Here is a 12,982-nt window from a genome sequence, read left to right on the forward strand (position 1 = left end):
TTTTCTTTTTTCCTCATTCAGGAACTGAACTGAGTCCAGATAATCAGACTCAGCTTAAAGACAACTGTCAACAGTCAGGCCGAGAAACACAACTTTCCTGTTTTCATTACTGGGTTATTAGTGTTGTTGTTCCCCAGTCCGGAGACACAACAACACATGAACTCTTCGGGACACGTCACGGTAAGATTCATTGCGGCTGCGTTTGAAGTTTAGTTTTTTCCACTTTATGTTGACGTTCTTTATCGTGTATCGAGTTGGATGGATAATAAAGTAGCTACTACAGTACAAGTTGTAGGTTTAGTTTAGTTGTCGTACCAGATGGTCTAAAAAGTTACTTTCTTCACAATGTCATGTGTTGAAAAATCTGGCTTTTGCTCATAGACATAATTATTTATTATAACGATTAACAACGCCGTAGTGCGAATATTCCATGACATTTTTTACGACTAATGTAACTACTCACCACATTCAGTAGGCCTTCTAATAAAGGATGATGACATGGCAGAGCATCTGTCTGTGTTTGGTGTGTATTTGAATGGCCTTTGCTTTTATGTTTTTATTATCATCATCCCTCCCTGCATGTACTCGAGTACAGTCGACATGTGAGAAGCTGCGGTACGGCAGATGCAATTCCCAGGATGGATTGAATGGCCTTGACTTGAGAATACGAGGTAAGCAATTTTGCCAGTACATTTGAACTGATTATCGATCTGTTCCCTGTTGATACAAATGACTTGGGTGAGGACTGGAGGACACACACACACACACACACCTTGATGAGGGCAAAGGAGAGAGATAAAGTGAAAGATAAAGGTACAATTGCTCAAATGTAATGGGAAAGTCTTCCCATAAAAAGTCTCAGTCTGTCAACTCACCATTATACAGTGTGTGTGTGTGCATATATATATATATATATATGTATATGTGTGTACGCTAAACAAGATTTTTGTTTACTTGTCGACTGTAGTGCTCAGTGTGTTGAATTCAATACAGACTGAAGCTATCCCCTGAAGTGAGCCTATTGATAGGCTAATACAGACTGAAGCTATCCCCTGAAGTGAGCCTATTGATAGGCTAATACAGACTGAAGCTATCCCCTGAAGTGAGCCTATTGATAGGCTAATACAGACTGAAGCTATCCCCTGAAGTGTGGGTGTTGCTTGTCAAGAGGAAAAAGTTGTTTCACAGGTTTATCTGAACAAATTGACCTCGAGGTAGCATGGCAGCCATCAGGATTTATGTTGTGTCTGTAATTAAGTTGTCAGACGCGTTTTTAGTTGTCTCTTAATTGTTATTATTAATTTACTCAATGCATGTTTTGAAGCTCTCAGTAACCTGCAGAGTGGGTTGTCCTGTCTGTGTCCTACTTATAAGAACATTTGTCAACATGCCAAGTCACCCAACCACCCACCCAGCCTCTTTTATCCAGTGTAAGTAACAAAGTGTTAGGGTTGGAGTGAACATCATGTACTGTGGTTGGTCAATCGGCATCAGGGTAAGAGGTCGGAACCGTCTGATAACGAGAGTGTTAAGCAAACAAGTATATTCTACAAAGTAACTAGGACAGTAGATAAACATCAAGCCTAGCATATGTCCAAATAAACTACTATATAAATGTATACTTTGCATCTCTGTACAAGCAAAGTACTAAAACCTATACATCTGAACAACATGACTAGCATCTATCTAATCACATGCCAACATATTTATCTTTGATTATGCACTCTCTTCAACACCATTGTTCAAAAAAGTTTTGTTTTGTTTTGTTTTTAGTTTCACATATACTTACTAGAAGTAATTTGACTTGGTGCATTTCAGTGAACAGCAAAAATGAAACGAGAATAATGCAATTAGCAATTGCAAGTCAAGTGTGGTTGCCTCTTTAAATATTCACTATATCACAAGGGTTTATAATAAGTGGAGATGCTGATGTCATACATCCCTCCACAATAATGGATTGGAAAACTCCATAGACCCCATAGAGTTAGAATATAATAAATTACAATAATTATAGTCTGGTTGCCCTGTGCTCAACCACACTAAATAATAATGTAGGGCATAATTATGAGGTTATTGCACTTCATATTATTTTCACAGAATCAGCTGGTTAGCTCCTTAAGGAAGTTAATTTATTTTAATGGTTGGTAATAACCTCCTCCTGGAAACAGAATAGGATAAGTGAATGATTTACAGTTAATGGCACATCCATTTTTGGATTTGCATACAACACAACTCATTTCAGTGGGCCAGGGAGATAGTAAGCTGTTCCCAAATGCCCAAACGCTATATTTGACCATTCTTATTTCAGTATTGGATTTGTTTTTTGGCAATTGCACAGTCTTACTCAAGGTGAGGTCTTGTGCTCTCAGGTGTCAGACAGAATGAAACAAGAAGAAAGAGAGTGAGTGAAAGTGAGTCTCAGTAAGCTTTGGGTAGCAGGTGCAGGTAAGGGAAATGTCACACTTTTGCATCAGTGAGTACAGCTGAGGGTTATCTCAAAATGATTTAGTGAGAAATCCTGTTTCCGCTGTGTCTGCACACAGCGGAAACAATAGCAGATTTCCTCTCAGTGCTACATGCACTGCGGTAGTAAAATCCATTACTATTTGGTTTCATTTGTACACTGTTTTGAGAGTTAATTATGTAAGTGTAGCCCTAGGCCACTAAATATATTGAATATATATTGTTTTGTTCAGAGTGCACTTAGGAATGTATTAACTTGTTCACTTCAATACAACATTGTCCTGTCACTTTAAATAAGTTTTCTACAGGTGCTGAACTGTGCAGATAAGAGTACAACCTATGTTGAGTATTTTGGTGAAATGTAATTGGTTGTTTAAGAGTCATGTCATTTTTACTGCATGGTGATTTGCTGTTGAAGGAGAGGGAGGCGGGACAAGGAGAGAGGGGGAGAAGGAGTTGAGAGAGTGGAAAAAAGGAAGAGAGTTCTGCAGGGAGAAGGAGAGAAACCTCATGTGAAAAGAAATGTGATGTACAAGTCTTGAATGCTGTACAATATTAGAGTATAAGGAAGACTACAATTCAAGTGAGTGACTTTATGTGACTGTGCACAGATACTGTGAGAAGGGCAGCTATCAACACAGTTGTTGACATTGTGTATGAAGTTAGCTACAGTAGCCTCTCCAGTTAGCCTAGCCATTCAGTCTAAACAGATAGCTTCTCCAGTTAGCCAGCTTGGCTAATTGGCCTAGAGAGATCTTCAAGACCTCCCAGACCTGCTAGAACTGGCCCAGATAGCGCTCCCGGCTCCCAGGATACCGGGTAGTTCCTCTGGCAACGAGGGAGAAAGAATATTTGGCCTTCCAGTCCCCCTAGTAGTTCTTCACCAGCTCCAGTCACTCCACCCAGCTTGTGGGGTACACCTACAGACACTGTGACTTGAACTCTGATATTGTGAGTACTCCAACGCTCCCCAGCATCGACCAGGCCTGCAACGGGGGTGTGTGTGTGACGTGTGTGTATGCGTGTGTGGTGGGCCCACAAAGTAAAAAGGTTTAAAGGGTTATTTTAAAAGATCTAAAAGGTTATTCTAAAAGGTTATTCTAAAAGGTTTAAACTTTAAAAGGACATTTAGTATTGTTTGTGTGAACATGTTATTTTTGCATATTGTCTTTGGTATTTCTGTTTCCTAAAAGGTCAAAGGCCCTTGAAGTACATTTTTGATTGCTACATTTTAATTTCTACAACCTTTAATTTTGTATTTTGCTTATGGTTATTACCCCTCAATTTCTCATTTTTCCTCTAGTTCATTAAATTGCCAGACAATTTTGAGGAAATACTTTTGTGGTTTATTTTGGAGTTGGGAATTAAATATGAACACAGGGCGCTACCTATGGTCAAGGTATAGAAGCGTTACATAAAATGGAGGCACTGCTGAGATGAATCATTCCCACTCTATCCTTTAATGTTTGACCCGTAAAAAAAAAAAAAAAAAAAAAGAAACGAGCATCATAGCAGCTGTGACAGTATGTCTACTCAGAACGTTTCTCAGATAGCAGCAGAGCTACATAGCTGGTGCAATTTAGAAATAATAGATCCAAAACATGCCTTTGCACTGACTGACGTTCCCGCTGACATTGACAATTCAATCATTGAGGAGGCTGCTCATGCAGTGAAGGCATTTGGAAGAATAAAAGTGAGAGAAGTTCAAAGTGACTCTCAGACCGGCAAGAGCACAGTGTTTTGTGAATGCACTGAAAAGGTAGACACAGACAATTTCCCTCTCTACCTGCATCCACTGAATGGAGACCCAGCATGGAAAATATCTCTCTGTGATGAACCTGCAAATTCTGCTGATGACTTCTTAACCAAGCTCAACAAATTAATGTCAGAAGCAGGAAAAACAGCAAAGGATGTTCATTCCCTGCTACCTACAACCGTTCCCCAGGGGACCTCACCTGAGTCGATCATCAGAGCAGTCGGTGACCTGTTAGGACAAACCATGAGACCTACCAATGAGAACAACGCCTTTCGACGCCTACGGATATTCTCTGGTAATATGCCCACTCCTGCAGGTGAGGAGAGCCTTGAACAATGGCTGGAGCAAGCCTGCCTAATGATTGAAGAGTGTGACTGCTCTGGGCGAGAGAAGCGAAAGAGAATAGTAGAGAGTCTAAAGGGCCCTGCATTGGAAATAGCTCAGGCTGTACGGCTTAATGACCCAGATGCTACACCTGATTGCTATATTGAGGCCCTGGAAAGTGCCTTTGGAACCCCTGAATCTGGTGAAGACTTGTATTTTGCCTTCAGGAGTTTACACCAACAGACAGGTGAAAAGCTGTCTGACTTCTTGAGAAGGTTAGAGCGCTCCCTGACAAAAGCAGTGAAAAAGGGGGGCCTCCCTAGCCACAGAGCCGATCGTGCGCGAATCGATCAACTCATAAGAGGTGCTACTCAGTCTGATATGATGTTGTTACACTTGAGGCTGAGAGAAAGAAGAGATAAACCTCCCACATTCTTAAAACTACTAAATGAGATACGTGAGGAAGAAGAATACGAGACAGCACGGCGCAAATTAAACACCACAGTAAGACAAGTAAAAGTCAGTGAAGAAACCAAAGCCAAGACTACAGAAGTTCAAGAGCTTAAAGCAGAAATCCAAGAATTGCGCACTGAACTTACTGAATTAATGAACAAGCGGCAAGATGCCCACACCGAGCCAGAGGCAAAATCAACCAAGAGAAACACGGATACAGCGACAGAAGGTGAGATCCAGAACTTAAGGCAGCAGGTGCAACAGTTACAACAACAGCTAACCGTAATGGCCATATCACACAGCTCAGCCATGGCAGAGCCTAAAAAGAGAGATGCGAAAGCCAGACCCAGCAGAACTGCAAATCCCAATATTGCAAAAGACTCTGAAAGCTATTTCTGTTACAGATGTGGAGAAAATGGCCACATTGCCACACGCTGCATGGCTCCTGAAAACCCTGGAAAAGTGATCCAGAAGTTACTTGGTGCTCTTCGCAAGAGTAAGGAGGAGCAAGGGGTACCTAGAAGCTCAGCTGAGTCGGAATCCAATGTTGGCTGTAGGCAAGGTTCAGTCCACACCCCTAAGCCATGTGGTTTGCCAGAAGGGCTGATTGGTCCCTCCATGATGTCCACTGTTAAACTAGAAGGACAACCTTGTAGAGTCCTTTTAGACAGCGGCTCCAGAGTCACCATCATATTTGAGAGCTGGTACTCCCGTTTCCTCTCCCATGTGCCTATTCTCCCACTCACAGACCTTGCCATTTGGGGCTTGAGTGACTCCAACTACCCCTATAAGGGATATGTAGCCATTGAGTTGGGGCTTCCCGCTAACAACAAAGGAGTGGAAGAGACAGTCTCTGTGTTGGCTCTAGTATGCCCCGATTCAAAGAGCCCTGACCCAGTTCCTGCCATTATCGGCACAAACTCAAAGAAACTGCGGTCCCTGCTAAAACACTGTGAGGACCTTGAAAGTGACAATGACATTCATGCTCTAAGAATCTCTACCCTTTTTCCAAAACAGTCTCCAGTACAGTTCAGCCCCCAAATGGATGCCATAGGCCAAGTGAAGTGGCAAGGCCCTGGGCTTCTCACGATCTCACCAGGGAGTGCACACTACGCTACCTGCCAAGTGGAACAGCAGCAGCATGCGCACCAAAGTATCCTGATATTGGAGGCTGATGGAGATACCAACCTCCCTGCCGGCATACTGGTTCCACCAGTTGTTCTACCACCTTCGGCCATGGATGCCAATAGTCTCACAGTTCTGTTGAGAAATGAAACCCAAAAAGAGACTGCGCTCCCTCCTGGCACAGTGGTGGCCCAATTATATCCTGTGGACACTGTTACCGAGTTAAGAAAAAGCTATGCCCCAACAAAGTCCATTGACCCCAGTCTGTTCAAGTTTGGGGATTCATCCATCCCTGAAGAGTGGAAATCCAGGCTAGCTACAAAGTTAGCACAGAGAACGAATGTGTTCTCATTGGAAGAATGGGATGTCGGCCTAGCAAGAGGCGTGACACATCAAATAAGACTAAGAGACTCTAGACCTTTCAGAGAGAGATCTCGCAGAATTGCACCAGCCGACATTGAGGATGTTCGGCGCCACATCCAAGAACTCTTGGCAGCTGGAATAATCAAAGAGTCCCGTAGTCCCTATGCATCCCCAATTGTCATAGTGAGGAAGAAAAATGGCAAGGTAAGGATGTGTATTGACTATCGTTTACTGAATTCTCGAACTATTCCAGACCAGTACACCATGCCGCGCATAGACGATGTGCTTGACAGTCTGGCAGGGAGCAGATGGTTTTCTGTGCTGGATCTGAGAAGTGGGTACTACCAAGTGGAAATGTCTGAGACAGACAAGGAAAAGACTGCCTTCATTTGTCCCCTCGGGTTTTTCCAGTTCGAGAGGATGCCTCAAGGGATCACTGGTGCTCCTGCAACCTTTCAAAGGTTAATGGAGAAAGCCATCGGGGACATGAATCTGATGCAGGTCCTTGTGTACCTTGATGATGTTATAGTGTTTGGAAAGACACTAGAGGAGCATGAGGACCGTCTCCTAAAGGTTTTGGACCGACTGGAAGAATGTGGTCTCAAAGTATCCATCGACAAATGCCAACTTTGCCAATCACAAGTGAAGTTCTTGGGGCACATAGTCTCTGCATCTGGTGTCGCCACTGATCCTGAGAAAGTGAGTGCAGTAAACTACTGGAAGAAACCTGCTGATCTGAAGTCCCTGAGGTCGTTTCTGGGATTTAGTGGATACTACAGGCGTTTCATTGAGAACTATTCTGCTATTGTTCGCCCTTTGACAGAACTAACTAAGGGGTACCCCCCTGCTCAGTGCAAACAGAAAGACATCATAAAAGAAAAAAAAGAGAGCTATTATAAGGTATCAGAACCTTTCGGCGAGCGTTGGACTTCAGCTTGTGACGACGCCTTCCATCACATCATCTACAAGCTCACACATGCACCAGTATTGGCTTTTGCTGACCCTACAAGGCCTTACATCCTGCATGTCGATGCAAGTCTGAACGGATTGGGAGCTGTACTGAATCAAGAATATCCTGAGGGGTTACGTCCAGTTGCTTTTGCCAGCCGCAAGTTAAACCAGGCAGAGCGAAACTATCATATCCACCAGCTGGAATTTCTAGCGTTAAAATGGGCGGTAGTGGATAAGTTCCACGACTACTTATATGGCGCCAGGTTCACGGTGAGAACGGATAATAACCCACTCACCTATGTCTTGACAACGGCCAAGCTTAATGCTGTAGGCCACAGGTGGCTAGCTGCACTCTCCACTTATGAGTTCAGCATTCAGTATAAGCCCGGCCGGGAAAACATTGATGCTGATCTGCTGTCCAGAAATCTGCCGGAGACAGAAGAGGGATGGATGGATGTTCCACCCTCTGGGGTAAAAGCTCTTTGTAGTAAGATTACTGCAATTGGCTCCTACAAAGTCATTACCCGATTGGTTGACCAACTGGGTGTTCCTCCTGATGCCGTTCCTGATGTCTATGCCTACTTCACCCAGATAGGTGTGAGTCCACTGGAGCAACTGAGTCCTAAAGAGTTAATAGCAGCTCAAAAGTCAGACCCAGTCATCGGACTGGTGCTGCAGCAAGTTAAGATGGGTCAAAGTGTCGCGGCTCATAAGCATGCAAATCCTGATGTTAGACTGCTCCAGCGAGAGAGCTCCAAACTTACAATAAAGCATGGCCTCCTGCACAGAGTCACCAGAAGACCCTCTGGGAGAGACGTGAGTCAGCTTGTGTTACCTGCTCAATACCGGCCAATGGTATTGAAATCATTGCATGATGATACTGGCCACCTTGGCATAGAACGAACAACAGACCTCATCAAGGACCGGTTTTACTGGCCCAGAATGGCCCCTGAAATTGTGAGGTACATTCAGAACTGTGGAAGGTGCATAGCAAGGAAGACGCTCCCACAAAGAGCTGCCCCATTACGACAGATCACAAGTAATGGTCCTCTGGACTTAGTGTGCATAGATTTTCTTTCCATTGAACCTGACTCCAAAGGCATAGCCAATGTACTGATTGTTACAGATCATTTTACCAGGTATGCTCAAGCATACCCAACTAAAGATCAGAAAGCCCTGACTGTCGCCAAAGTCCTCTTTGAGAAGTTCTTTGTACATTACGGGCTGCCAGCCCGCATCCACTCGGATCAGGGACGTGATTTTGAGAGCAAGATCATAAAAGAGCTCCTGAATATGCTTGGCATTCGCAAATCAAGGACTACCCCATACCACCCTCAGGGTGACCCACAACCGGAGCGATTCAATCGCACCCTTCTGTCCATGCTTGGTACTCTCGATCCTGCCCAAAAGCCAAAATGGAGCCAGCATATAAGTCAGCTAGTGCATGCTTACAATAGCACAAGAAACGACGCCACAGGGTACTCGCCATATCTGCTAATGTTTGGCAGGGAGGCGCGGCTTCCAGTGGATCTGTGTTTCGGCATTGGATCAGATGAGGAGGATGGCCTAAAGCATCACCAGTATGTGGCCAACATGAAAAAAGAGCTACAGAAAGCCTACCAGCTAGCAGTTGATGCAGCTTCCAAGAATCATGCACGGAACAAAAGACTGTATGATGCAAGAGTCAGGAACCAGGAACTGGGAGAAGGTGACCGAGTACTAGTTCGCAATCTTGCCATCACGGGGAAACACAAATTGCAGGACAAATGGAATTCGCTACCGTATGAAGTGGTTGCCAAGTTACCCAATCTCCCGGTGTATCGTGTAAAACCAGAGAGGGGAACTGGTGTGGTGAAAACACTACATAGGGACCACTTGCTGCCTATCGGTTACTTGGTGCGGATGCCTGTACCATCAGACGGGAAAGCACCCCCAAATAAGCCACTGACGAGGGCACAGAAAGCAAGGAAGGAAAGTCAGAGACCAAGCCCAGAGCACAGGAGCCAAGGAGACTGGACCTCCGAATCTGAAGAGGAAGGTTATTATAACTTGCCTCATTTAAACTTTGGGGGCGGTCACGAAAACGAAGGTCCGGCAGCTGAGCCCGGAGATGTCCTGGTCTCATATGAAACAGTTGGTGCTAATTCTAATGATCATGACTCACCTGAAGAGGATCAGGACTCTCCTGGAGAGGATCAGGACTCACCTGGAGAGGATCAGGACTCATCTGGAGAGGATTGTGATTCCCCTGAAGAGGAAGGACAAGCGGAGGAACTGCCAGCAGCAGACGAGCAGTTTGGAGAACCTCAACACCCTCACAGAGACTTTGTGGCAGACACAGAGCTAGCAGAGGTGGGGGCCTCAACCTCTGGCACTTCGGCTGTGGGTGCAGACTCTCCCCAAGAACTCAGAACAAGGAGGACATTGAAACCTGTCCTGCGCCTCAGTTATGACAAACCTGGAGAGCCTACTGACAGACCTGTGACTATAGTTTACAGAGGCATGGTAATTCAGATTAGCTATGAACCAGAAACTAAAGATGATTGTGCACTATTGCCACTTAGTGTTTGAAGGTAGCTTAAACAGTTGCTAACCTAACGGGTCTAATGAGGACATCTAGACTTTTAGAAGGGGGAGGGTGTAGCCCTAGGCCACTAAATATATTGAATATATATTGTTTTGTTCAGAGTGCACTTAGGAATGTATTAACTTGTTCACTTCAATACAACATTGTCCTGTCACTTTAAATAAGTTTTCTACAGGTGCTGAACTGTGCAGATAAGAGTACAACCTATGTTGAGTATTTTGGTGAAATGTAATTGGTTGTTTAAGAGTCATGTCATTTTTACTGCATGGTGATTTGCTGTTGAAGGAGAGGGAGGCGGGACAAGGAGAGAGGGGGAGAAGGAGTTGAGAGAGTGGAAAAAAGGAAGAGAGTTCTGCAGGGAGAAGGAGAGAAACCTCATGTGAAAAGAAATGTGATGTACAAGTCTTGAATGCTGTACAATATTAGAGTATAAGGAAGACTACAATTCAAGTGAGTGACTTTATGTGACTGTGCACAGATACTGTGAGAAGGGCAGCTATCAACACAGTTGTTGACATTGTGTATGAAGTTAGCTACAGTAGCCTCTCCAGTTAGCCTAGCCATTCAGTCTAAACAGATAGCTTCTCCAGTTAGCCAGCTTGGCTAATTGGCCTAGAGAGATCTTCAAGACCTCCCAGACCTGCTAGAACTGGCCCAGATAGCGCTCCCGGCTCCCAGGATACCGGGTAGTTCCTCTGGCAACGAGGGAGAAAGAATATTTGGCCTTCCAGTCCCCCTAGTAGTTCTTCACCAGCTCCAGTCACTCCACCCAGCTTGTGGGGTACACCTACAGACACTGTGACTTGAACTCTGATATTGTGAGTACTCCAACGCTCCCCAGCATCGACCAGGCCTGCAACGGGGGTGTGTGTGTGACGTGTGTGTATGCGTGTGTGGTGGGCCCACAAAGTAAAAAGGTTTAAAGGGTTATTTTAAAAGATCTAAAAGGTTATTCTAAAAGGTTATTCTAAAAGGTTTAAACTTTAAAAGGACATTTAGTATTGTTTGTGTGAACATGTTATTTTTGCATATTGTCTTTGGTATTTCTGTTTCCTAAAAGGTCAAAGGCCCTTGAAGTACATTTTTGATTGCTACATTTTAATTTCTACAACCTTTAATTTTGTATTTTGCTTATGGTTATTACCCCTCAATTTCTCATTTTTCCTCTAGTTCATTAAATTGCCAGACAATTTTGAGGAAATACTTTTGTGGTTTATTTTGGAGTTGGGAATTAAATATGAACACAGGGCGCTACCTATGGTCAAGGTATAGAAGCGTTACATAAGGATTTGACTGTGTAATGTATGTATGGTGATTGGTAGCCACATGAAACCACCGATTGTTGATGTCTGAAGTGGGTCTCTCCCGTTTGTGTACAGTAAGTTGAAAAGTCTTAACGAGGAAAAAGTTGAATGCAGAATAATAAGAAATGTTGGTTTTAACAGCCAATATGCCTTTGTTGCCCATCTTGCCCACTTTTTTCTTTTATCTGAGTAAATTGTGATTGTTTGTGAATTGTGAATTTGTGTTCAACTAGCTACTACTAGTAAGATTAGAAACACATGTTCAGTATTGTGCTCCGGGAAATAATTAGTCGACTGTACACCAGTTTATTGGCCATGACTCACTTCTTGGTTGTCTAACTTCTCACACTGCCTATTTTGATATGATGTTTTTGACCAGATAGGACCAATAAATTGTCAAGTACAATCTATCTAGTATTCTATCTGGTCTGATTGCACTTACTTAAGAGTGTAGTGGCTCCTGAAATGAATCTGATTATTGTCTAGGATAATCCCAGTGTACCACAAGGCATTATTTACCTTATTTGAATTGGGAGAAATGGGCTACTTCATGCTCACATTGCCTAGTAGCAATGACACATGTGTTTGTCCAGAGAGGTTCTCCTTTCACATCTGAAAAGTGAATGAGGTGAGAAATGTAGAAGTCAGCCTATTCCAGTTCCTGTTCTTGTATGCTCTGTTAAAGTCTGCTATCATTATTCTATTGTCACGTTACTAGAAACTGGTGGGAGGCATAAGCTTTATAATAGCAATACTTTGTTGCTAACCTAATTTCCAGATTTGTTTTTATCCCAGGAAGTACAGGTTTAATAATATAAGAGGTTAGTGGGCCAATAGCTGAGACATGGTTACTTGTTACAATTCACACACAGGATAGATTCTGGACTAGGTTATTCATGACGGCTGATCCAATCTAAATGTAGTTTTCTGAATAATAATATATTTTTTAAATTACACAAATATTTAGGCTTGCTACCAGCCATCGTAAGATCAGTAGTCGTCACAGGTACATTTTTTATGTTCAGGGTTTTCAGAGGTATGTGTGATCATTCCAGAAGGCCATCTTGGGGTGTGTCTTTCTGGCATTAGAACTCATATTACAGCTATGATGATAAATAACCGTTGCCTTGTGAGAAAGGCATTATGTCCATAATGTCAGTTACACAGCCACACGTTTTCTCACTTCCCAAACAGTTTTTTGTTACAGTTTTTGTGTAACACCAAATGTCATGTCGTGTTTTCTTTTTTTTTTCTCTCCCCTATTTATGTTCTTTGTACACACTCCTGATTTAGAGAATCTATTGTATACTATACTTCATCCTTTCAGAAGACATTAGTGTTAATGCAAACTGGTGCGCTCTGCACCCTCTTTAAAACCGGGAAAGCATCTGTCTCATTTTAGATTTTAGCGCTGGCTATTCAAAAATAGAAGATACACAAGCTCATATAGCTTGTACATTAAAAAAAATGTAATCTTGAAAGTTTGAGGACTACGGATTTAGAAGACATTTTGTAGAATCGGCCTCATGTCTTAATGGGTTAATCCCCCTGAAGGGTTAATACCCCTGAAGTAGTGACCATACTGAGACATCAGAAGAATATGTCAAACAGCCAGTCACCACCAATTACAGGCCTTTTTCAGTTACCATCTTCTTT

The 12,982-nt window shown here is 43.2% G+C and overlaps 1 protein-coding gene across 3 annotated transcripts in view; it reads left to right on the forward strand.

The window, feature by feature from the left end:
• The first annotated feature begins 30 nt into the window (after positions 1 to 30).
• LOC306922296 (testis-expressed protein 2-like) overlaps positions 31 to 12,982 on the forward strand; it is a 43,563-nt gene continuing 30,611 nt past the window's right edge. For all 3 annotated transcript variants that reach the window (XM_079499783.1, XM_079499784.1, XM_079499785.1), the window contains exons 1-2: positions 31 to 180; positions 596 to 671. The gene's annotated coding sequence lies outside the window, so the exon portion shown is untranslated. The remainder of the gene's footprint in view (positions 181 to 595; positions 672 to 12,982) is intronic.

Source organism: Electrona antarctica, assembly GCF_951216825.1.
Source record: "Electrona antarctica genome assembly, chromosome: 4".
Classification (NCBI taxonomy): domain Eukaryota; kingdom Metazoa; phylum Chordata; class Actinopteri; order Myctophiformes; family Myctophidae; genus Electrona; species Electrona antarctica.